The 24,832-nt window shown below is 53.5% G+C and overlaps 1 protein-coding gene across 4 annotated transcripts in view; it reads left to right on the top strand.

The window, feature by feature from the left end:
• LOC121292831 (neutral alpha-glucosidase C-like) overlaps nt 1–24,832 on the top strand; it is a 172,260-nt gene that overhangs the window by 3,480 nt on the left and 143,948 nt on the right. The gene's annotated exons all lie outside the window — the stretch shown is intronic.

The following is a 24,832-nucleotide window of genomic DNA, read 5'->3' as shown; positions in this document are numbered from 1 at the left end:
TTACAGTTAGTCCCTGAAAAAGAGGAGCTAATGGAGGCCAGACTGAAGGTAAACCCAGGGTCTCATGGGGTCTGCCTGGCAGGTTCCAATGAGGAGAATGAGGGTGTTGGGGGGCTGGTTTCAGAGGCAGGGGAGAGGGTTAAAGGAGGGTATAATCTTGGGGCAGAGGGGACCCCCAAACACACTCCCCCTGCCCTTGCCTGACACCAGTCAGCATAGCTGCTGAACTACCTGCTTGGTATAGGCCTCCCCTGCCTTTGGTAAAATCGAAACATAGAAGCAAGAGTAGGTCATTCAGCCCTTTGAGCCTACTCCCCCATTCAATATGATCATGGCTGACTCTCTATCTTAATGCCATATTCCCGCTCTCTCCCCATACCCTTTGATGCCTTCAGAATCTAGAAATCTATATATTGCCTTCTTAAATATATTCAGTGACTTGGCCTCTACAGCCTTCTGTGGCAGAGAATTCCACAGGTTCACAAACCCTGTATGAAAGGGTTTCTTCTCATCATTGTCATAAATGGCCCACCCCAATACCTGAGATTGTGACCTCTTGTTCTAGGACCCCCACAGCCAGAGGAAACATCATTCCTGCATCCAGTTTGTCCAGCCCTGTCAGAATTTTATATGTTTCAATGAGATTCCCTCTCATTCTTCTAAACTCCCACGAGTAGAGGCTTTGGCGGCCTTATCTCTTCTCATATGACAATCCTGCCATCCTAGCAATCAGTCTGGTGAACCTTTGCTGCACTTCCTCTATGGCAAGTAAATCCTTTCTTAGCAAAACTGCACACACTACTCCACGTGTGGTCTTACCAAGGCCGTGTACAGCTCTAGTAAGACATACTTGCTCTTGTAACTCTTTTGAGTACAAACATGTTTTCATCTGTTCCTATTCAGATGAAATTACATTGTTTCATAATTTGCCATGGTGAGATTTGAACTCTTGATAATCTTTTAAATGAAAACCAAATCAACAAAATTGGGATAAATCAGGCACAGCCCCTAATTCAGGTCAGCTGTAAAACCAAGGACAAAGTTTAAAGGAACCTTACAAACTTTAAATCAAAATGTGATTAAAGGGGTCAACAAAACACCCCAGTCCCCGCGGTGCCCACCGAGCACGGAAGGCCTCGAGAGTGTCAGCAGACACCGCGTGCTCCCTCTCCAGGGACATCCGGCAGCGAACGTAGCCGCGGAAGAGGGACAAACAATCGGGCGGGACTCCCCCGTCGATCGCCCGCTGCCTGGACCTGTTAATGGCCAACTTGGCCAGGCCCAGGAGCAGGTTCACGAGGAGGTCCTCCTCCTTCCTGACCCCCTTCCGCACCGGGTGCCCATAGATCAGGAGCGTGGGGCTGAAGTGCAAACAAAACATCAATAAAAGGTTTTTCAAATAACTAAAAAGGGAGTGCAGCCTACAACACCCTATGTATACATGGTCCATGGACTCCACAAGACCGCAAAAAGGGCACGTGTCCTGAGAGTCCGTGAACCTATGCATCCTCTTATTATAGGGGACTGCTGCATGCAACACCCTCCAACCCAGGTCCCCGATAGAAAGGGGGAGGACACCTCCGTAGAGGGCCTCCCATCGGGGGCCTCCGCCGCCGGACGGCAACGCGGCACGCCAGGGCGTGTCCGGTCGACGGACAAGGGCGAGAAAATGGAAGGTGTGCAGCAGCAGTCCGTACAAAAAGCCCTTCTTTGCCGTGCCAAAAGACACGGAGGGCATGTCCCTGAGGCGGCTCATATTGCGGGGCACCAGCACCCGAGGGAGTGTTCGGGGCTTGGGGCCAATGTGGAATGCTGTCCGAACAGGGGAACGTTCAGACGGAAGACCACCGCGCACCTGGGCCACCTCAAGACCCAAAATAACGTCGGGTCCGAGCACGACCGTTCTCAGGTCTTGGATGGCATCGGCTGCGACCTGGACACTCACAGACGCGCGTTGCGCCAACTCCTGCGGGAGCATCCAGCCCAGTCCTCCACCACCCAGCACGTTCCCGATCCTGGTCACCCCTGCGGCCACAGCCCTCCTCTCCGCCAACCACTGAAAAGGACGGAGAGGCGGATTCCTGAGCAGCGGCTCTCTGACGATAGCCGCTACTCCTGACGGGAGAGAGCTGCGTCGCGAGGCGACCACTTTCCAGACTTTGATCAGGTCCTGGTAAAAGACGGGCAACGCCTGCAAGGAGCCACCGAGGCCCAGCAGTTATATAAACAGGAGCTGCACGTCATAATTCAGGCCGTGCACCTGACGGAAGAAATACGTCATCAGGGCACACCATCTAGGAGGAGGCTCGACGTAGAGGTATCGCTGCAGGGTCTGAAGGCGGGAAGTCGCCACCTGTGTGCGTAGGCACACTAGCGCCTGACCACCCTCCCTAAGCGGGTGACTCAGAACCTCGGCAGCGACCCAGTGCAATCTTTTGTCCCAGAAGAAGTCGACTAACAATCTCTGGATTCTTGTGACAAAGTCCGGGGGAGGGGTCAAAGTGACCAGCCGATACCACAACATGGCGGCGATCAGCTGGTTTATGACCAGAACCCGACCCCGGTAAGATAGCACTCGGAGCAGTCCTGTCCAGCGCCGCAGGCGAGCGGTGACTTTTGTCTCCAGTTCCTGCCAGTTTGCCGGCCAGGATTCCTCAGCGGGGCAGAGATGGACCCCCAGGTAGAGGAGGCTGGTCCTGCTCCAGGTGAAAGGCCTGAGCTCCTCGGGTAGGGGATCCATCTGCCACTGACCGACCAGGAGTCCAGAACATTTACCCCAGTTGATCCTGGCAGAAGAGGCGGCAGAGTAGACCTCCTGGCACTCGCGCATCCTCCGCAGGTCAGCCGGGTCACTAAACATAAGGAGCACGTCATCGGCGTAAGCCGAAAGGACCGCCCCGATGCCCGGCCCGCGCAGAACTAATCCCGACAACCTCCTCCGCAAGAGGCGCAGGAAAGGCTCCACGCAAATAGAATACAACTGGCCAGACAGGGGGCAGCCCTGACGTACCCCTCTCCCAAAGCGAAGGGGCGCCGTCAGGGACCCGTTAACCTTCACTAGACACTCCGCGGCGGTGTACAGAAGTCGGATCCGGGTGACAAAATGCGTCCCGAACCCGAAAGCTCGCAGAGTTCCGAGTAAGTATTCGTGATCCACCCTGTCGAACGCCTTCTCCTGATCGAGAGACAGGAAGGCGCTCGACAGACCAGCCCTCTGGGAATGATGGTTGATGTCCCGGACCAGATGGATGTTATCATAAATGGTTCGGTCCGGGACGGTGTAGGACTGGTCAGGGTGGATCACGTGGTCCAGCACGGTGCCGAGCCGAGAAGACATGGCTCGGGCGAAGATTTTGTAGTCCGTGCTGAGGAGGGAGACCGGGCGCCAGTTTTTAAGAAGGCGGAGATCCCCCTTCTTCGGCAGCAGGGCAATCACGGCCCTGCGCCACGAAAGGGGCATCTCCCCGGTAGCAATGCTCTCCCCCAGGACCCCCGCGAAGTCGCTCCCCAAGACGTCCCAGAACGCCCTGAAGAACTCCACGGTCAGCCCGTCTAGTCCCAGGGTTTTGCCCCTAGAAAGACCGTCGAGTGCGCCGGTCAGCTCCCCCAGACTTAGAGGGGAGTCGAGCTTTCCGGCGCACTCCGGGCCGACCTGCGGCAGGTCCTCCCACAAAACTCTGCAATCTTCCTCACTGGACGGATCCGGAGAGAACAGGGCAGTGTAGTAATCTCGGGCGACGGCCCTGATGCCCTCCGGATCCGAGACAAGGGATCCGTCGTCGGCCAGCAGCGTAAAGAGCTGCTTACGGACCCCGTGCCTTTTTTCCAGTGAGTAGAAGAAGGGAGAGCCACGGTCCATCTCCTTAAGGAAACAGATCCGCGACCTCACGAACGCGCCCCGAGACCCGACCAGTTGCAGGTCCCGCAGCGCGCCCTTCTTCTCATCGTACACCGACCGCAGGGCCGGGTCCGCGTCGGGCTGACGGAGACGTGCCTCCAAGTCGAGCACCTCCTTCTCCAACTCCTCGACCCTGGATTTGCGTCTCTTTGTCGACCCCTTCGCGTACTCTTGACAGAAAACTCGGACGTGAGTCTTGCCCACGTCCCACCATAGCCTCAAGGAGGGGAAGCCTCCCCGCTTCCTTCTCCAGCCGGCCCAGAAGCGACGGAACGAGTCCAGGAACCGCTGGTCTTCCAACAACAGGTTATTAAAATGCCAGTACGCGGACCCCGTCCGAGCGCAGAACGAAGTGAGCTCCGCCCACACCAGACGGTGGTCCGTGCACGGAACCTGCTGTATAGAAGCAGCCGGAACGCAGGACACCTACGCCTTCGAAACGTAAAGGCGGTCGAGTCTGGACGCTCCGACTCCAGGTGACACAAAGGTGAACACGCTGGAGTCAGGATGGAGATTTCGCCAGACGTCCACTAAGTCGAAGGACCTGACCAGGTCCCGCAACTTACTCACACCTCGCGTGCAGTGCGGGGTACCGTGACGGTCCCGGACCCCGAGGGTGCAATTGAAATCCCCCCCGAGGACGATGCACTCGCCAACGTCGATGGAGCCGAGATGAGTGGACACTTCTTCAAAGAAGCTCGCTTGCTGCTGCGTGCCCAGGGGAGAGTACACATTCACAAAGTGAAGCACCGCCCCCCCCAGACGCACAGTCAGGTGCAGCAACCGGCCTGGCACTGGCTCCTTGACCCCCAAGATCTCCGGCTGAAAATGCGGGGCCAACAAGATAGCCACCCCGCCCGAATTGGAGGCTAGGTGACTCATGTAGACCCCCCCCTCGCCACTCCAGGAGCCACGTGGCTTCGTCTCCCGGAACGGTATAGGTTTCTTGCAAGAAGCACAATGCATACTTCCCGTCCCTGAGGACCGAGAAGTTCTGGAACCTGCGCTGTGCGGCCCTGCTGCCGCGGATGTTGAGGCTGGCTATAGTCGTCTTCATTGTCAAAGGTACATCAAACCTTCACCTTAAGTAATTAAAAAGAAGAAGAGGACTTTTAGTCCTTCCTCTCCTTCAGGAGCCCAGCGAGAAACGTTTGGACCCTCCGCCGCGCGTTCCTATCCAACTCGGGAGACTTGAGAGCCTCGCGAGTGGACCAGAACACCAGCAGAAATGAATGCCACCGGTCCAAGGCCAACTGAACCCTGTCTCGGCGACCGCGGTGCCCCGACAAAAAGTCCCGGAGTTCCCTTGGGGGGACTCTTTTGAGTACAAACATGTTTCCATCTGTTCCTATTCAGATGAAGTTACATTGTTTCATAGTTTGCCATTGTGAGATTTGAACTCTTGATAATCTTTTAAATGAAAACCAAATCAACAAAATTGGGATAAATCAGGCACAGCCCCTAATTCAGGTCAGCTGTAAAACCAAGAACAAAGTTTAAAGGAAACTTACAAACTTTAAATCAAAATGTGATTAAAGGGGTCAACAAAACACCCCAGTCCCCGCGGTGCCCACCGAGCACGGAAGGCCTCGAGAGTGCCAGCAGACACCGCGTGCTCCTTCTCCAGGGACATCCGGCAGCGAACGTAGCCGCGGAAGAGGGACAAACAATCGGGCGGGACTCCCCCGTCGATCGCCCGCTGCCTGGACCTGTTAATGGCCAACTTGGCCAGGCCCAGGAGCAGGTTCACGAGGAGGTCCTCCTCCTTCCTGACTCCCTTCCGTACCGGGTGCCCATAGATCAGGAGCGTGGGGCTGAAGTGCAAACAAAACATCAATAAAAGGTTTTTCAAATAACTAAAAAGGGAGTGCAGCCTACAACACCCTATGTATACATGGTCCACGGACTCCACAAGACCGCAAAAAGGGCACGTGTCCTGAGAGTCCGTGAACCAATGCATCCTCTTATTATAAGGGACTGCTGCATGCAACACCCTCCAACCCAGGTCCCTGATAGAAAGGGGGAGGACACCTCCGTACAGGGCCTCCCATCGGGGGCCTCCGCCGCCGGACGGCAACAAGGCACGCCAGGGCGTGTCCGGTCGACGGACAAGGGCGAGAAAATGGAAGGTGTGCAGCAGCAGTCCGTACAAAAAGCTCCTCTTTGCCGTGCCAAAAGGCACAGAGGGCATGTCCCCGAGGCGGCTCATATTGCGGGGCACCAGCACCCGAGGGAGGGTTCGGGGCTTGGGGCCAATGTAGAATTTCGTCCGAACAGGGGTACGCTCAGACGGAAGACCACCGCGCACCTGGGCCACCTCAAGACCCAAAATAACGTCGGGTCCGAGCACGACCGTTCTCAGGTCTTGGATGGCATCGGCTGCGACCTGGACACTCACAGACGCGCGTTGCGCCAACTCCTGCGGGAGCATCCAGCCCAGTCCTCCGCCACCCAGCACGTCCCCGATCCTGGTCACCCCTGCGGCCACAGCCCTCCTCTCCGCCAACCACTGAAAAGGACGGAGGGGCGGATTCCTGAGCAGCGGCTCTCTGACGATAGCCGCTACTCCTGACGGGGGAGAGCTGCGTCGCGAGGCGACCACTTTCCAGACTTTGATCAGGTCCTGGTAAAAGACGGGCAACGCCTGCAAGGAGCCACCGAGGCCCAGCTGTTCTTTAAACAGGAGCTGCACGTCATAATTCAGGCCGTGCACCTGACGGAAGAAATACGTCATCAAGGCACACCATCTAGGAGGAGGCTCGACGTAGAGGTATCGCAGCAGTGTCTGAAGGCGGAAAGTCGCCACCTGTTGCGTAGGCACACTAGCACCTGACCACCCTCCCTAAGCGGGAGACTCAGAACCTCGGCGGCGACCCAGTGCAATCTTTTGTCCCAGAAGAAGTCGACTAACAATCTCTGGATTCTTGTGACAAAGTCCGGGGGAGGGGTCAAAGTGACCAGCCGATACCACAACATGGCGGCGATCAGCTGGTTTATGACCAGAACTCGACCTCGGTAAGATAGTTGAACTCTTGATAATCTTTTTAAATGAAAACCAAATCAACAAAATTGGGATAAATCAGGCACAGCCCCTAATTCAGGTCAGCTGTAAAACCAAGAACAAAGTTTAAAGGAAACTTACAAACTTTAAATCAAAATGTGATTAAAGGGGTCAACAAAACACCCCAGTCCCCGCGGTGCCCACCGAGCACGGAAGGCCTCGAGAGTGCCAGCAGACACCGCGTGCTCCTTCTCCAGGGACATCCGGCAGCGAACGTAGCCGTGGAAGAGGGACAAACAATCGGGCGGGACTCCCCCGTCGATCGCCCGCTGCCTGGACCTGTTAATGGCCAACTTGGCCAGGCCCAGGAGCAGGTTCACGAGGAGGTCCTCCTGCTTCCCGACCCCCTTCCGCACCGGGTGCCCATAGATCAGGAGCGTGGGGCTGAAGTGCAAACAAAACATCAATAAAAGGTTTTTCAAATAACTAAAAGGGGAGTGCAGCCTACAACACCCTACGTATACATGGTCCACGGACTCCACAAGACCGCAAAAAGGGCACGTGTCCTGAGAGTCCGTGAACCAATGCATCCTCTTATTATAGGGGACTGCTGCATGCAACACCCTCCAACCCAGGTCCCCGATAGAAAGGGGGAGGACACCTCCGTAGAGGGCCTCCCATCGGGGGCCTCCGCCGCCGGACGGCAACACGGCACGCCAGGGCGTGTCCGGTCGACGGACAAGGGCGAGAAAATGGAAGGTGTGCAGCAGCAGTCCGTACAAAAAGCTCCTCTTTGCCGTGCCAAAAGGCACAGAGGGCATGTCCCCGAGGCGGCTCATATTGCGGGGCACCAGCACCCGAGGGAGGGTTCGGGGCTTGGGGCCAATGTGGAATTCCGTCCGAACAGGGGAACGCTCAGACGGAAGACCACCGCGCACCTGGGCCGCCTCAAGACCCAAAATAACGTCGGGTCCGAGCACGACCGTTCTCAGGTCTTGGATGGCATCGGCTGCGACCTGGACACTCACAGACGCGCGTTGCGCCAACTCCTGCGGGAGCATCCAGCCCAGTCCTCCGCCACCCAGCACGTCCCCGATCCTGGTCACCCCTGCGGCCACAGCCCTCCTCTCCGCCAACCACTGAAAAGGACAGAGGGGCGGATTCCTGAGCAGCGGCACTCTGACGATAGCCGCTACTCCTGACGGGGGAGAGCTGCGTCGCGAGGCGACCACTTTCCAGACTTTGATCAGGTCCTGGTAAAAGACGGGCAACGCCTGCAAGGAGCCACCGAGGCCCAGCTGTTCTATAAACAGGAGCTGCACGTCATAATTCAGGCCGTGCACCTGACGGAAGAAATACGTCATCAGGGCACACCATCTAGGAGGAGGCTCGACGTAGAGGTATCGCTGCAGGGTCTGAAGGCGGAAAGTCGCCACCTGTGTGCGTAGGCACACTAGCGCCTGACCACCCTCCCTAAGCGGGAGACTCAGAACCTCGGCAGCGACCCAGTGCAATCTTTTGTCCCAGAAGAAGTCGACTAACAATCTCTGGATTCTTGTGACAAAGTCCAGGGGAGGGGTCAAAGTGACCAGCCGATACCACAACATGGCGGCGATCAGCTGGTTTATGACCAGAACTCGACCTCGGTAAGATAGCACTCGGAGCAGTCCTGTCCAGCGCCGCAGGCGAGCGGTGACTTTCGTCTCCAGTTCCTTCCAGTTTGCCGGCCAGGATTCCTCAGCGGGGCAGAGATGGACCCCCAGGTAGAGGAGGCTGGTCCTGCTCCAGGTGAAAGGCCTGAGCTCCTTGGGTAGGGGATCCATCTGCCACTGACCGACCAGGAGTCCAGAACATTTACCCCAGTTGATCCTGGCAGAAGAAGTGGCAGAGTAGACCTCCTGGCACTCGCGCATCCTCCGCAGGTCAGCTGGGTCACTAAACATAAGGAGCACGTCATCGGCGTAAGCCGAAAGGACCGCCCCGATGCCCGGCCCGCGCAGAGCCAATCCCGACAACCTCCTCCGCAAGAGGCGCAGGAAAGGCTCCACGCAAATAGAATACAACTGGCCAGACAGGGGGCAGCCCTGACGTACCCCTCTCCCAAAGCGAAGGGGCGCCGTCAGGGACCCGTTAACCTTCACTAGACACTCCGCGGCGGTGTACAGAAGTCGGATCCGGGCGACAAAATGCGTCCCGAACCCGAAAGCTCGCAGAGTTCCGAGTAAGTATTCGTGATCCACCCTGTCGAACGCCTTCTCCTGATCGAGAGACAGGAAGGCGCTCGACAGACCAGCCCTCTGGGAATGATGGTTGATGTCCCGGACCAGATGGATGTTATCATAAATGGTTCGGTCCGGGACGGTGTAGGACTGGTCAGGGTGGATCACGTGGTCCAGCACGGTGCCGAGCCGAGAAGACATGGCTCGGGCGAAGATTTTGTAGTCCGTGCTGAGGAGGGAGACCGGGCGCCAGTTTTTAAGAAGGCGGAGATCCCCCTTCTTCGGCAGCAGGGCAATCACGGCCCTGCGCCACGAAAGGGGCATCTCCCCGGTAGCAATGCTCTCCCCCAGGACCCCCGCGAAGTCGCTCCCCAAGACATCCCAGAACGCCCTGAAGAACTCCACGGTCAGCCCGTCTAGTCCCGGGGTTTTGCCCCTAGAAAGACCGTCGAGTGCGCCGGTCAGCTCCCCCAGACTTAGAGGGGAGTCGAGCTTTCCGGCGCACTCCGGGCCGACCTGCGGCAGGTCCTCCCACAAAACTCTGCAAGCTTCCTCACTGGACGGATCCGGAGAGAACAGGGCAGTGTAGTAATCTCGGGCGACGGCCCTGATGCCCTCCGGATCCGAGACAAGGGATCCGTCGTCCGCCAGCAGCGTAAAGAGCTGCTTACGGACCCCGTGCCTTTTTTCCAGTGAGTAGAAGAAGGGAGAGCCACGGTCCATCTCCTTAAGGAAACAGATCCGCGACCTCACGAACGCGCCCCGAGACCCGACCAGTTGCAGGTCCCGCAGCGCGCCCTTCTTCTCATCGTACACCGACCGCAGGGCCGGGTCCGCGTCGGGCTGACGGAGACGTGCCTCCAGGTCGAGCACCTCCTTCTCCAACTCCTCGACCCTGGATTTGCGTCTCTTTGTCGACCCCTTCGCGTACTCTTGACAGAAAACTCAGACGTGAGTCTTGCCCACGTCCCACCATAGCCTCAAGGAGGGGAAGCGTCCCCGCTTCCTTCTCCAGCCGGCCCAGAAGCGACGGAACGAGTCCAGGAACCGCTGGTCTTCCAACAACAGGTTATTAAAATGCCAGTACGCGGACCCCGTCCGAGCGCAGAACGAAGTGAGCTCCGCCCACACCAGACGGTGGTCCGTGCACGGAACCTGCTGTATAGAAGCAGCCGGAACGCAGGACACGTACGCCTTCGAAACGTAAAGGCGGTCGAGTCTGGACGCTCCGACTCCAGGTGACACAAAGGTGAACACGCTGGAGTCAGGATGGAGATTTCGCCAGACGTCCACTAAGTCGAAGGACCTGACCAGGTCCCGCAACTTACTCACACCTCGCGTGCAGTGCGGGGTACCGTGACGGTCCCGGACCCCGAGGGTGCAATTGAAATCCCCCCCGAGGACGATGCACTCGCCAACGTCGATGGAGCCGAGATGAGTGGACACTTCTTCAAAGAAGCTCGCTTGCTGCTGTGTGCCCAGGGGAGCGTACACATTCTCAAAGTGAAGCACCGCCCCCCCCAGACGCACAGTCAGGTGCAGCAACCGGCCTGGCACTGGCTCCTTGACCCCCAAGATCTCCGGCTGAAAATGCGGGGCCAACAAGATAGCCACCCCGCCCGAATTGGAGGCTAGGTGACTCATGTAGACCCTCCCTCGCCACTCCAGGAGCCACGTGGCTTCGTCTCCCGGAACGGTATAGGTTTCTTGCAAGAAGCACAACGCATACTTCCCGTCCCTGAGGACCGAGAAGTTCTGGAACCTGCGCTGTGCGGCCCTGCTGCCGCGGATGTTGAGGCTGGCTATAGTCGTCTTCATTGTCAAAGGTACATCAAACCTTCACCTTAAGTAATTAAAAAGAAGAAGAGGACTTTTTAGTCCTTCCTCTCCTTCAGGAGCCCAGCGAGAAACGTTTGGACCCTCCGCCGCGCGTTCCTATCCAACTCGGGAGACTTGAGAGCCTCGCGAGTGGACCAGAACACCAGCAGAAATGAATGCCACCGGTCCAAGGCCAACTGAACCCTGTCTCGGCGACCGCGGTGCCCCGACAAAAAGTCCCGGAGTTCCCTTGGGGGGACTCTTTTGAGTACAAACATGTTTCCATCTGTTCCTATTCAGATGAAGTTACATTGTTTCATAGTTTGCCATTGTGAGATTTGAACTCTTGATAATCTTTTAAATGAAAACCAAATCAACAAAATTGGGATAAATCAGGCACAGCCCCTAATTCAGGTCAGCTGTAAAACCAAGAACAAAGTTTAAAGGAAACTTACAAACTTTAAATCAAAATGTGATTAAAGGGGTCAACAAAACACCCCAGTCCCCGCGGTGCCCACCGAGCACGGAAGGCCTCGAGAGTGCCAGCAGACACCGCGTGCTCCTTCTCCAGGGACATCCGGCAGCGAACGTAGCCGCGGAAGAGGGACAAACAATCGGGCGGGACTCCCCCGTCGATCGCCCGCTGCCTGGACCTGTTAATGGCCAACTTGGCCAGGCCCAGGAGCAGGTTCACGAGGAGGTCCTCCTCCTTCCTGACTCCCTTCCGTACCGGGTGCCCATAGATCAGGAGCGTGGGGCTGAAGTGCAAACAAAACATCAATAAAAGGTTTTTCAAATAACTAAAAAGGGAGTGCAGCCTACAACACCCTATGTATACATGGTCCACGGACTCCACAAGACCGCAAAAAGGGCACGTGTCCTGAGAGTCCGTGAACCAATGCATCCTCTTATTATAAGGGACTGCTGCATGCAACACCCTCCAACCCAGGTCCCTGATAGAAAGGGGGAGGACACCTCCGTACAGGGCCTCCCATCGGGGGCCTCCGCCGCCGGACGGCAACAAGGCACGCCAGGGCGTGTCCGGTCGACGGACAAGGGCGAGAAAATGGAAGGTGTGCAGCAGCAGTCCGTACAAAAAGCTCCTCTTTGCCGTGCCAAAAGGCACAGAGGGCATGTCCCCGAGGCGGCTCATATTGCGGGGCACCAGCACCCGAGGGAGGGTTCGGGGCTTGGGGCCAATGTGGAATTCCGTCCGAACAGGGGAACGCTCAGACGGAAGACCACCGCGCACCTGGGCCACCTCAAGACCCAAAATAACGTCGGGTCCGAGCACGACCGTTCTCAGGTCTTGGATGGCATCGGCTGCGACCTGGACACTCACAGACGCGCGTTGCGCCAACTCCTGCGGGATCATCCAGCCCAGTCCTCCGCCACCCAGCACGTCCCCGATCCTGGTCACCCCTGTGGCCACAGCCCTCCTCTCCGCCAACCACTGAAAAGGACGGAGGGGCGGATTCCTGAGCAGCGGCTCTCTGACGATAGCCGCTACTCCTGACGGGGGAGAGCTGCGTCGCGAGGCGACCACTTTCCAGACTTTGATCAGGTCCTGGTAAAAGACGGGCAACGCCTGCAAGGAGCCACCGAGGCCCAGCTGTTCTTTAAACAGGAGCTGCACGTCATAATTCAGGCCGTGCACCTGACGGAAGAAATACGTCATCAAGGCACACCATCTAGGAGGAGGCTCGACGTAGAGGTATCGCAGCAGTGTCTGAAGGCGGAAAGTCGCCACCTGTTGCGTAGGCACACTAGCACCTGACCACCCTCCCTAAGCGGGAGACTCAGAACCTCGGCGGCGACCCAGTGCAATCTTTTGTCCCAGAAGAAGTCGACTAACAATCTCTGGATTCTTGTGACAAAGTCCGGGGGAGGGGTCAAAGTGACCAGCCGATACCACAACATGGCGGCGATCAGCTGGTTTATGACCAGAACTCGACCTCGGTAAGATAGTTGAACTCTTGATAATCTTTTTAAATGAAAACCAAATCAACAAAATTGGGATAAATCAGGCACAGCCCCTAATTCAGGTCAGCTGTAAAACCAAGAACAAAGTTTAAAGGAAACTTACAAACTTTAAATCAAAATGTGATTAAAGGGGTCAACAAAACACCCCAGTCCCCGCGGTGCCCACCGAGCACGGAAGGCCTCGAGAGTGCCAGCAGACACCGCGTGCTCCTTCTCCAGGGACATCCGGCAGCGAACGTAGCCGCGGAAGAGGGACAAACAATCGGGCGGGACTCCCCCGTCGATCGCCCGCTGCCTGGACCTGTTAATGGCCAACTTGGCCAGGCCCAGGAGCAGGTTCACGAGGAGGTCCTCCTCCTTCCTGACTCCCTTCCGTACCGGGTGCCCATAGATCAGGAGCGTGGGGCTGAAGTGCAAACAAAACATCAATAAAAGGTTTTTCAAATAACTAAAAAGGGAGTGCAGCCTACAACACCCTATGTATACATGGTCCACGGACTCCACAAGACCGCAAAAAGGGCACGTGTCCTGAGAGTCCGTGAACCAATGCATCCTCTTATTATAAGGGACTGCTGCATGCAACACCCTCCAACCCAGGTCCCCGATAGAAAGGGGGAGGACACCTCCGTAGAGGGCCTCCCATCGGGGGCCTCCGCCGCCGGACGGCAACACGGCACGCCAGGGCGTGTCCGGTCGACGGACAAGGGCGAGAAAATGGAAGATGTGCAGCAGCAGTCCGTACAAAAAGCTCCTCTTTGCCGTGCCAAAAGGCACAGAGGGCATGTCCCCGAGGCGGCTCATATTGCGGGGCACCAGCACCCGAGGGAGGGTTCGGGGCTTGGGGCCAATGTGGAATTCCGTCCGAACAGGGGAACGCTCAGACGGAAGACCACCGCGCACCTGGGCCGCCTCAAGACCCAAAATAACGTCGGGTCCGAGCACGACCGTTCTCAGGTCTTGGATGGCATCGGCTGCGACCTGGACACTCACAGACGCGCGTTGCGCCAACTCCTGCGGGAGCATCCAGCCCAGTCCTCCGCCACCCAGCACGTCCCCGATCCTGGTCACCCCTGCGGCCACAGCCCTCCTCTCCGCCAACCACTGAAAAGGACAGAGGGGCGGATTCCTGAGCAGCGGCACTCTGACGATAGCCGCTACTCCTGACGGGGGAGAGCTGCGTCGCGAGGCGACCACTTTCCAGACTTTGATCAGGTCCTGGTAAAAGACGGGCAACGCCTGCAAGGAGCCACCGAGGCCCAGCTGTTCTATAAACAGGAGCTGCACGTCATAATTCAGGCCGTGCACCTGACGGAAGAAATACGTCATCAGGGCACACCATCTAGGAGGAGGCTCGACGTAGAGGTATCGCTGCAGGGTCTGAAGGCGGAAAGTCGCCACCTGTGTGCGTAGGCACACTAGCGCCTGACCACCCTCCCTAAGCGGGAGACTCAGAACCTCGGCAGCGACCCAGTGCAATCTTTTGTCCCAGAAGAAGTCGACTAACAATCTCTGGATTCTTGTGACAAAGTCCGGGGGAGGGGTCAAAGTGACCAGCCGATACCACAACATGGCGGCGATCAGCTGGTTTATGACCAGAACTCGACCTCGGTAAGATAGCACTCGGAGCAGTCCTGTCCAGCGCCGCAGGCGAGCGGTGACTTTCGTCTCCAGTTCCTTCCAGTTTGCCGGCCAGGATTCCTCAGCGGGGCAGAGATGGACCCCCAGGTAGAGGAGGCTGGTCCTGCTCCAGGTGAAAGGCCTGAGCTCCTTGGGTAGGGGATCCATCTGCCACTGACCGACCAGGAGTCCAGAACATTTACCCCAGTTGATCCTGGCAGAAGAAGTGGCAGAGTAGACCTCCTGGCACTCGCGCATCCTCCGCAGGTCAGCTGGGTCACTAAACATAAGGAGCACGTCATCGGCGTAAGCCGAAAGGACCGCCCCGATGCCCGGCCCGCGCAGAGCCAATCCCGACAACCTCCTCCGCAAGAGGCGCAGGAAAGGCTCCACGCAAATAGAATACAACTGGCCAGACAGGGGGCAGCCCTGACGTACCCCTCTCCCAAAGCGAAGGGGCGCCGTCAGGGACCCGTTAACCTTCACTAGACACTCCGCGGCGGTGTACAGAAGTCGGATCCGGGCGACAAAATGCGTCCCGAACCCGAAAGCTCGCAGAGTTCCGAGTAAGTATTCGTGATCCACCCTGTCGAACGCCTTCTCCTGATCGAGAGACAGGAAGGCGCTCGACAGACCAGCCCTCTGGGAATGATGGTTGATGTCCCGGACCAGATGGATGTTATCATAAATGGTTCGGTCCGGGACGGTGTAGGACTGGTCAGGGTGGATCACGTGGTCCAGCACGGTGCCGAGCCGAGAAGACATGGCTCGGGCGAAGATTTTGTAGTCCGTGCTGAGGAGGGAGACCGGGCGCCAGTTTTTAAGAAGGCGGAGATCCCCCTTCTTCGGCAGCAGGGCAATCACGGCCCTGCGCCACGAAAGGGGCATCTCCCCGGTAGCAATGCTCTCCCCCAGGACCCCCGCGAAGTCGCTCCCCAAGACATCCCAGAACGCCCTGAAGAACTCCACGGTCAGCCCGTCTAGTCCCGGGGTTTTGCCCCTAGAAAGACCGTCGAGTGCGCCGGTCAGCTCCCCCAGACTTAGAGGGGAGTCGAGCTTTCCGGCGCACTCCGGGCCGACCTGCGGCAGGTCCTCCCACAAAACTCTGCAAGCTTCCTCACTGGACGGATCCGGAGAGAACAGGGCAGTGTAGTAATCTCGGGCGACGGCCCTGATGCCCTCCGGATCCGAGACAAGGGATCCGTCGTCCGCCAGCAGCGTAAAGAGCTGCTTACGGACCCCGTGCCTTTTTTCCAGTGAGTAGAAGAAGGGAGAGCCACGGTCCATCTCCTTAAGGAAACAGATCCGCGACCTCACGAACGCGCCCCGAGACCCGACCAGTTGCAGGTCCCGCAGCGCGCCCTTCTTCTCATCGTACACCGACCGCAGGGCCGGGTCCGCGTCGGGCTGACGGAGACGTGCCTCCAGGTCGAGCACCTCCTTCTCCAACTCCTCGACCCTGGATTTGCGTCTCTTTGTCGACCCCTTCGCGTACTCTTGACAGAAAACTCAGACGTGAGTCTTGCCCACGTCCCACCATAGCCTCAAGGAGGGGAAGCGTCCCCGCTTCCTTCTCCAGCCGGCCCAGAAGCGACGGAACGAGTCCAGGAACCGCTGGTCTTCCAACAACAGGTTATTAAAATGCCAGTACGCGGACCCCGTCCGAGCGCAGAACGAAGTGAGCTCCGCCCACACCAGACGGTGGTCCGTGCACGGAACCTGCTGTATAGAAGCAGCCGGAACGCAGGACACGTACGCCTTCGAAACGTAAAGGCGGTCGAGTCTGGACGCTCCGACTCCAGGTGACACAAAGGTGAACACGCTGGAGTCAGGATGGAGATTTCGCCAGACGTCCACTAAGTCGAAGGACCTGACCAGGTCCCGCAACTTACTCACACCTCGCGTGCAGTGCGGGGTACCGTGACGGTCCCGGACCCCGAGGGTGCAATTGAAATCCCCCCCGAGGACGATGCACTCGCCAACGTCGATGGAGCCGAGATGAGTGGACACTTCTTCAAAGAAGCTCGCTTGCTGCTGTGTGCCCAGGGGAGCGTACACATTCTCAAAGTGAAGCACCGCCCCCCCAGACGCACAGTCAGGTGCAGCAACCGGCCTGGCACTGGCTCCTTGACCCCCAAGATCTCCGGCTGAAAATGCGGGGCCAACAAGATAGCCACCCCGCCCGAATTGGAGGCTAGGTGACTCATGTAGACCCTCCCTCGCCACTCCAGGAGCCACGTGGCTTCGTCTCCCGGAACGGTATAGGTTTCTTGCAAGAAGCACAACGCATACTTCCCGTCCCTGAGGACCGAGAAGTTCTGGAACCTGCGCTGTGCGGCCCTGCTGCCGCGGATGTTGAGGCTGGCTATAGTCGTCTTCATTGTCAAAGGTACATCAAACCTTCACCTCAAGTAATTAAAAAGAAGAAGAGGACTTTTTAGTCCTTCCTCTCCTTCAGGAGCCCAGCGAGAAACGTTTGGACCCTCCGCCGCGCGTTCCTATCCAACTCGGGAGACTTGAGAGCCTCGCGAGTGGACCAGAACACCAGCAGAAATGAATGCCACCGGTCCAAGGCCAACTGAACCCTGTCTCGGCGACCGCGGTGCCCCGACAAAAAGTCCCGGAGTTCCCTTGGGGGGACTCTTTTGAGTACAAACATGTTTCCATCTGTTCCTATTCAGATGAAGTTACATTGTTTCATAGTTTGCCATTGTGAGATTTGAACTCTTGATAATCTTTTAAATGAAAACCAAATCAACAAAATTGGGATAAATCAGGCACAGCCCCTAATTCAGGTCAGCTGTAAAACCAAGAACAAAGTTTAAAGGAAACTTACAAACTTTAAATCAAAATGTGATTAAAGGGGTCAACAAAACACCCCAGTCCCCGCGGTGCCCACCGAGCACGGAAGGCCTCGAGAGTGCCAGCAGACACCGCGTGCTCCTTCTCCAGGGACATCCGGCAGCGAACGTAGCCGCGGAAGAGGGACAAACAATCGGGCGGGACTCCCCCGTCGATCGCCCGCTGCCTGGACCTGTTAATGGCCAACTTGGCCAGGCCCAGGAGCAGGTTCACGAGGAGGTCCTCCTCCTTCCTGACTCCCTTCCGTACCGGGTGCCCATAGATCAGGAGCGTGGGGCTGAAGTGCAAACAAAACATCAATAAAAGGTTTTTCAAATAACTAAAAAGGGAGTGCAGCCTACAACACCCTATGTATACATGGTCCACGGACTCCACAAGACCGCAAAAAGGGCACGTGTCCTGAGAGTCCGTGAACCAATGCATCCTCTTATTATAAGGGACTGCTGCATGCAACACCCTCCAACCCAGGTCCCCGATAGAAAGGGGGAGGACACCTCCGTAGAGGGCCAACCATCGGGGGCCTCCGCCGCCGGACGGCAACAAGGCACGCCAGGGCGTGTCCGGTTGACGGACAAGGGCGAGAAAATGGAAGGTGTGCAGCAGCAGTCCGTACAAAAAGCCCCTCTTTGCCGTGCCAAAAGGCACAGAGGGCATGTCCCCGAGGCGGCTCATATTGCGGGGCACCAGCACCCGAGGGAGGGTTCGGGGCTTGGGGCCAATGTGGAATTCTGTCCGAACAGGGGAACGCTCAGACGGAAGACCACCGCGCACCTGGGCCGCCTCAAGACCCAAAATAACGTCGGGTCCGAGCACGACCGTTCTCAGGTCTTGGATGGCATCGGCTGCGACCAGGACACTCACAGACGCGCGTCGCGCCAACTCCTGCGGGAGCATCCAGCCCAGTCCTCCGCCACCCAGCACGTCCCCGATCCTGGTCACCCCTGCGGCCACAGCCCTCCTCTCCGCCAACCACTGAAAAGGACAGAGGGGCGGATTCCTGAGCAGCGGCTCTCTGACGAGAGCTGCTACTCCTGACGGGGGAGAGCTGCGTCGCGAGGCGACCACTTTCCAGACTTTGATCAGGTCCTGGTAAAAGACGGGCAACGCCTGCAAGGAGCCACCGAGGCCCAGCAGTTCTATAAACAGGAGCTGCACGTCATAATTCAGGCCGTGCACCTGACGGAAGAAATACGTCATCAGGGCACACCATCTAGGAGGAGGCTCGACGTAGAGGTATCGCTGCAGGGTCTGAAGGCGGAAAGTCGCCACCTGTGTGCGTAGGCACACTAGCGCCTGACCACCCTCCCTAAGCGGGAGACTCAGAACCTCGGCAGCGACCCAGTGCAATCTTTTGTCCCAGAAGAAGTCGACTAACAATCTCTGGATTCTTGTGACAAAGTCCGGGGGAGGGGTCAAAGTGACCAGCCGATACCACAACATGGCGGCGATCAGCTGGTTTATGACCAGAACTCGACCTCGGTAAGATAGTTGAACTCTTGATCTTGGGGTTACAAACCCAGTACCATAACCACTTGGCTATTTAGGCCAAGCCCATCTTTGCTCTTGTATTCAAATCCTCTTGTAATGAAGGACAACAGACCATTTGCCTTCTTAACTGCTTGCTGCACCTGCATGCTTGCTTTCAATGATTGGTGTACAAGGACACCCAGGTCCCTTTGTACATCAACATTCCCCAGTCTATCACCATTTAACTAATACTCTGCCATTCTGTTTTTCCTACCAAAGTGGATGACTTCACACTTATCCACATTATACTGCATCTGCTGTGTAACTCTTTTAGAGTTAAAACAATTAAACTAAATTAACAAAATGAAGGACAAATCAAGCGCAGCCCCTAATTCAGGTCAGCTGTAGCATCTGCTGTGTAACTCTTTCAAGTTAAAACAATTAAACTAAATTAACAAAATTGGGATAAATCAGGCACAGCCCCTAATTCAGGTCAGCTGTAAAACCAAGAACAAAGTTTAAAGGAAACTTACAACTTTAAACCAAAATGTGATTAAAGGGATCAATAAAACACCCCAGTCCCCGCGGTGCCCACCGAGCACAGAGCATCTGCTGTGTATTTGCCCACTCACTCAACTTGTCTAAATCGCCTTGAAGCCCCTTAACTCTCTCCTCACCACTCACATTTTCACCTAATTTAGTGTCGTCAGCAAACTTGGAAATATTACAATTGGTTCCCTCATCCAAATCATTGATATATATTGTGAATAGCTGGGATCCAAGCACTGATTCCTGCGGTACTCCACTAGTCACCATCTGTCATTCATACTCTCTGTTTCCTGTCTGCCAACCAATCTCAATCCATACCAATATATTACCCCCAATCCCATGTGCTTTAATTTTGCACACTAACCTCTTATGTGGGACTTTATCAAAAGCTTTCTGAAAACCCAAATACACCACATCCATTGGTTCTCCCTTATCTATCCTGCTAGTTACGCTCTTTAAAAAACTCTGGTAGGTTTGTCAAACATGATTTGCCTTTCATAAATCCATGTTGACTTTGCCTAATCCCGTTGATATTTTCTAAGTGCCCTGTTATCACATCCTTTCCTACTACTGGTGTTAGGCTAACTAGTCTGTTACTCCCTGTTTTCTCCCTCCTTCCTTTTTCAAATATTGGGGTTACATTTGCCACCCTCCACATAGCAGTGGGGACAGGATATGGCACTTAAGTGGCCAATAATTGGTCACTTAAGGGCCTCAATAGGCCCAAGAGTGGGCAGGCTGCCCGATATCTCCACTGCCCCCAGTAAAATGGGAGACAGGTCGGGGACAGGCCATGCATTTTACAAGCCCCCTGCCTTCAAATCTACCAGTTGGGGACCTTAAAATTTCACCCATGAGTTCCTTAAATTTTTTGCCCAAAGGAGAAATTACCTGGAAATGACTTTGGAATTGTTCCACTCATCAAGATGAATTTCGAGTAAAGAAACAGATTACGGCGTGGAAAGGGAGGACAATGCAACTTGAATTGTTAAAGCCAAATTGGCAATGGAAAGCCAGGCTGATCATACATCACAAGCTTACAGCCAAGGAATTAAGGCAACAGAAAAACAAAATACTGCAAATGCTGGAAATCTGACATAGAAACAGAAAATGCTGGAAATACTCACCAGACCTGGCAGTGTTTGTGGAGAGGGAAACAGTTATGTTTCAGCTAAGTGACCTTTCATCAGTTCTGCAAAAGTTAGAATTAAAAATAAAATTAAAAACTTTTAACTTGAATGCGCAAAGCATTTGTAATAAGACAGATGAACTAGTGGCACAAGTAGAGATAAATGGTTTAGACCTAACTGTAATTACAGAGACATGGTTACGTGGCAACCAAGGTTGGGCAATAAATATTCCAGAGTACACGACATTTTGAAAAGGCAGGCAGAGTGGAAAAGGTTGAGGAGAAGCCCTGATAGTAAAGGATGATGTAAGGACAGTAGAGAGAAAGAATCTTGACTTAAAATCTAGAAGTAAAATTAGTATGAGTGGTGATTAAGAAAGGTCAGAATACACTGGTGGGAGTAGATTATAGGTTCCGTAACATTAGTTATTCCTTTGGACAGAGCATTAAGCAAAAAATAGTTGGAACTTGTAACACATGCAATGTAATAATCATGTGGGATTTTAATCTTCATATAGACTGGTCAAGCTAAGAGCTTTGCAAGTATATAAAAAGGAGAGTAGCTAAAATAAACATTTGTTCCTTAAAGGAGAAAGGAGAAATTACCATGGAGAATGAGGAAATGGAAAAGATATTGATCAAATATTTTGTGTCTATCTTCACAATGTAAGACATAAATTGCATGCCAGAAACAGAAAGTAATTAAGGGGCTAATAAGAGTGAGGAACTTTAGGTAATTAACGACAGCAGAGAAAATGTGTAGGAGAACTTAAGGGACCCAATTCTGACAAATCCCCAGGCCCTGATAACCTTATATCATAGGGCTTTAAAATAGGTGGCTGTAGAGATAGTGGATGCACTAGTTATGAATTTTCAAAATTCCCTAAATTCTAGAACAGTTCCAGCATATTGGAAGTTAGCAAATGGAACTCTGCTATTCAAGAAAGACAGGAGAATGAAAACAGGAACCAAAGGCCAGTTAGTCTGCCATCAGTCATCGGGAAAATGCTGGAATCTATTATTAAGGAAGTCTTAATAATGCACTTAGAAAATCATGGTATGATCAGATAAAAGTTAACACGGTTCTATGAAAGGGAAATTGTGTTTGATAAATTTATTAGAGTTTTTGAGGCTGTAAGTAGTAGGATAGATAAAGGGGAACCAGTAGATGTAACATACTTGGATAGGAAATCTTGCTACCTTTGTATAGGGCTTTGGTGAGTCCACACCTGGAGTAATTTGCATAGTTTTGTTTCCATCATTTCACGCAGGATGTACTTGCATTGAATGTACAGTGAAGATTCACTAGATTGGTTCCTGGGGCGACAAGATTGTCCTATGATGCGAGACTGAGTAAATTGGGCCAATACTCTCTGGAGTTTAGAAGAATGAGAAATGATCTCATTGAAACATACAAGATCTGAAGAAGAGTCATATGGACTCGAAACATTAACTCCGTCTTTTTCTCCACAGCTGCTGTCAGGCCTGCTGAGGTTTTCCAGCATTTTTGGTTTTTGTTTAAGATTCTGAAAGGGCTTGACAGAGTAGATAGTGAGAGGTTGTTTCCCTTGGCTGGAGAATATAGGACATGGGGAAATCCCAGGAAAAGGAGGTGATTCATTTAGCATTGAGATGAGGACAGATTTCAATCAGAGGCTTGTGAATCTACAGGGTTATGGATGCACCCTTGTACATTTAAAGCTGAGACAGACAACTTTTTGGTCTCTCAGGGAATCAAGGGATATAGGGAGTAAGCAGGGAATTGGGGTTGAGACAGAAGAATAGCCATGATTGTACTGAATGGCTTAACAGACTTTGAGGGACTTTATGATCTACTCTTGTTCTTATTTTGTATGTTATATTCTTGTGTTAAGTGAGTGGACAAGAAGGAATATATTGTGGCGAAATGTGAGCTTTTCACTTTGGTATGGAGAACAGGAAAGCAGAATATCTTTTAAATGGTGAAAAACTATTAAATTTTGGTGTTCCGTGGGGTCTGGTGTCCTTGTACATGAAACACCAAGTCAACATGTAGGTACAGCAAGCAATTAAGAAGGTGAATAGTATATTGGCCTTTATTTCAAGGAGTTGGAGTATAAGAATAAGGAAGTCCTGCTGCAATTGTTCAGGGCTTTGACGAAATCACACCTGGAATATTCTACAATTTTGTTTTCAGTACTTAAGGAAACATGTACTTGCCTTAGAGAGGATGCAACAAGGGTTTATTTGATTGATTCCTGAATGAGATTACTGTCCTATGATGAGGGATTGAACTGAGGCCAAGCTCTCTGGGAATTTAGAAGAAAGAGAGGTGACTTAATTGAAATACATAGGATTCTGAAAGGGCTTGACAGGGTAGCTGTTGAGATATTTCCCCCAGCTGGAATGTCTATAACTGGGAGCTAGTCTGCAAGGGGGTCAAGAGACCCTCCAGACACATGCTCAAATGACGGTGGGAGTAAATAGCCGTGGAGGTTATTGGAAGGAGTCAAGCACCCAAGATCTGAGTACAGTGCTGCAAGAAGTTCAGTAACCTCATATGGGCAGTCAAGGTCAGGTAATGTATCTTAAAATGCCATATCCTACCAACTCCACCACTAATTTCAGCCATTGCTCAATTCATCACAAGACCATCACTCATCTACTAACAATCTCTGTCAATTAGGATTCAAATCTAACATTCATAAGCTTCACCTCCTGCTGACATACTTAGAACTGCTGCAAGCCTCACACACACATTTCACAGCTTGCACGTACTGACAGCTATTCAATCTTGACAGCCAGTTGTTCAACCAACATATTGCACAACGCTCACTGACACACCTCCTTCTCTCATGGGAGAAGTTAGCACAAAACTGGAGGCAGCATAGGGTAGATACGCATGCACGTCATCACTGGTATGGTAAAGATGGTGCTGGCCGCTATTGGAATGCCCATTGCTGAGACAGTGGCCTGTGGCAGGACTGAAACCATCCTCATACACTATGCTCCTTTCTCCTTATATCCCACTTCTTTCTCATCTGACCTTTCTCCTCACCAGAACCTTACCCTTGCGACGTTCTCCTTTCAGATGCCCAGGAAGTGTACCTTCACCAGGCAGTGGGAGGAATGGTGGATAGTGGGAGGAAAGGAAGTTAGTGATGATGAAGACATACCATCACTTAATTTCACACCAGTAGCCACCAGTTCTGCTTCTGACACTGCATAATTTAGCAGATGGCATAAAGGCAGGATATGATTGTGAAGAGACACTGAGCATAAGTGGCCTGCAGCCAGGGCGGTGGGCAAGTATATTGTGAGTGCCAGCTCACTGGAGAGCAAGCTAGCACACAGGTTTCACTGCGGAGGACTTAGATGAAGACTTCAATAGCACTGTGTACAAAAGGGGAGAAAGTAGTACAGAGCCCAGTTCAATGGAGTACATCTTCAGCAGCGTACATAACTTCGGAATTTGGTGAATGAGGGAATTATAAGTATTTTGAGAGTTGAACTCTTTCTAAAATCTAGTCAAGTTTTGCATTTAGCATTTAACTTAACTTTAATCTTAATCTGTAGTTTCATTCACTGTGTTAGCTAGCGGTAAACAAGCTGCATTCTAGTGACATCCACGCAGTTATTTAGGTTACTAGTTAGAACTGGTTACCTGATCAATAGGGCTGACTTGTAAGTACTACTACATGAGGTTTTTTGGCTTGGCCTAAATAGCCAAGTGGTTATGGTACTGGGTTTGTAACCCCAAGATTAAGAGTTCAAATCTCACAATGGCAAACTATGAAACAATGTAACTTCATCTGAAACAGATGGAAACGGGTTTGTATGCGAAAGAGTTACATGAGGTTTTTTGGCTTGGCCTAAATAGCCAAGTGGTTATGGTACTAGGTTTGTAACCCCAAGATCAAGAGTTCAAATCTCACAATGGCAAACTATGAAACAATGTAATTTCACCTGGAAACAGATGGAAACGTGTTTGTACTCGAAAGAGTTACAACATCTTGCTTGGCCTAAATAGCCAAGTGGTTATGGTACTGGGTTTGTAACCCCAAGATCAAGAGTTCAAATCTCACAATGGCAAACTATGAAACAATGTAATTTCATCTGGAAACAGATGGAAACGTGTTTGTACGCGAAAGAGTTACATGAGGTTTTTGCTAATGCATGGAGTAACTAGCATAGAAGCCAGCACAATAGAGTACTTAACCTGGGAATTTGGTGAATGAGGGAATTCGACACTGTGAGGGAGGAGGTTCTGTTCAGGCCTCTTGCCAAGACAAGGAGCAATCCAAGAGAGG

This window comes from Carcharodon carcharias, chromosome 20 (genome assembly GCF_017639515.1).
Source record: "Carcharodon carcharias isolate sCarCar2 chromosome 20, sCarCar2.pri, whole genome shotgun sequence".
Classification (NCBI taxonomy): Eukaryota; Metazoa; Chordata; class Chondrichthyes; order Lamniformes; family Lamnidae; genus Carcharodon; species Carcharodon carcharias.
This window is presented reverse-complemented; position numbering and strand designations above follow the sequence as displayed.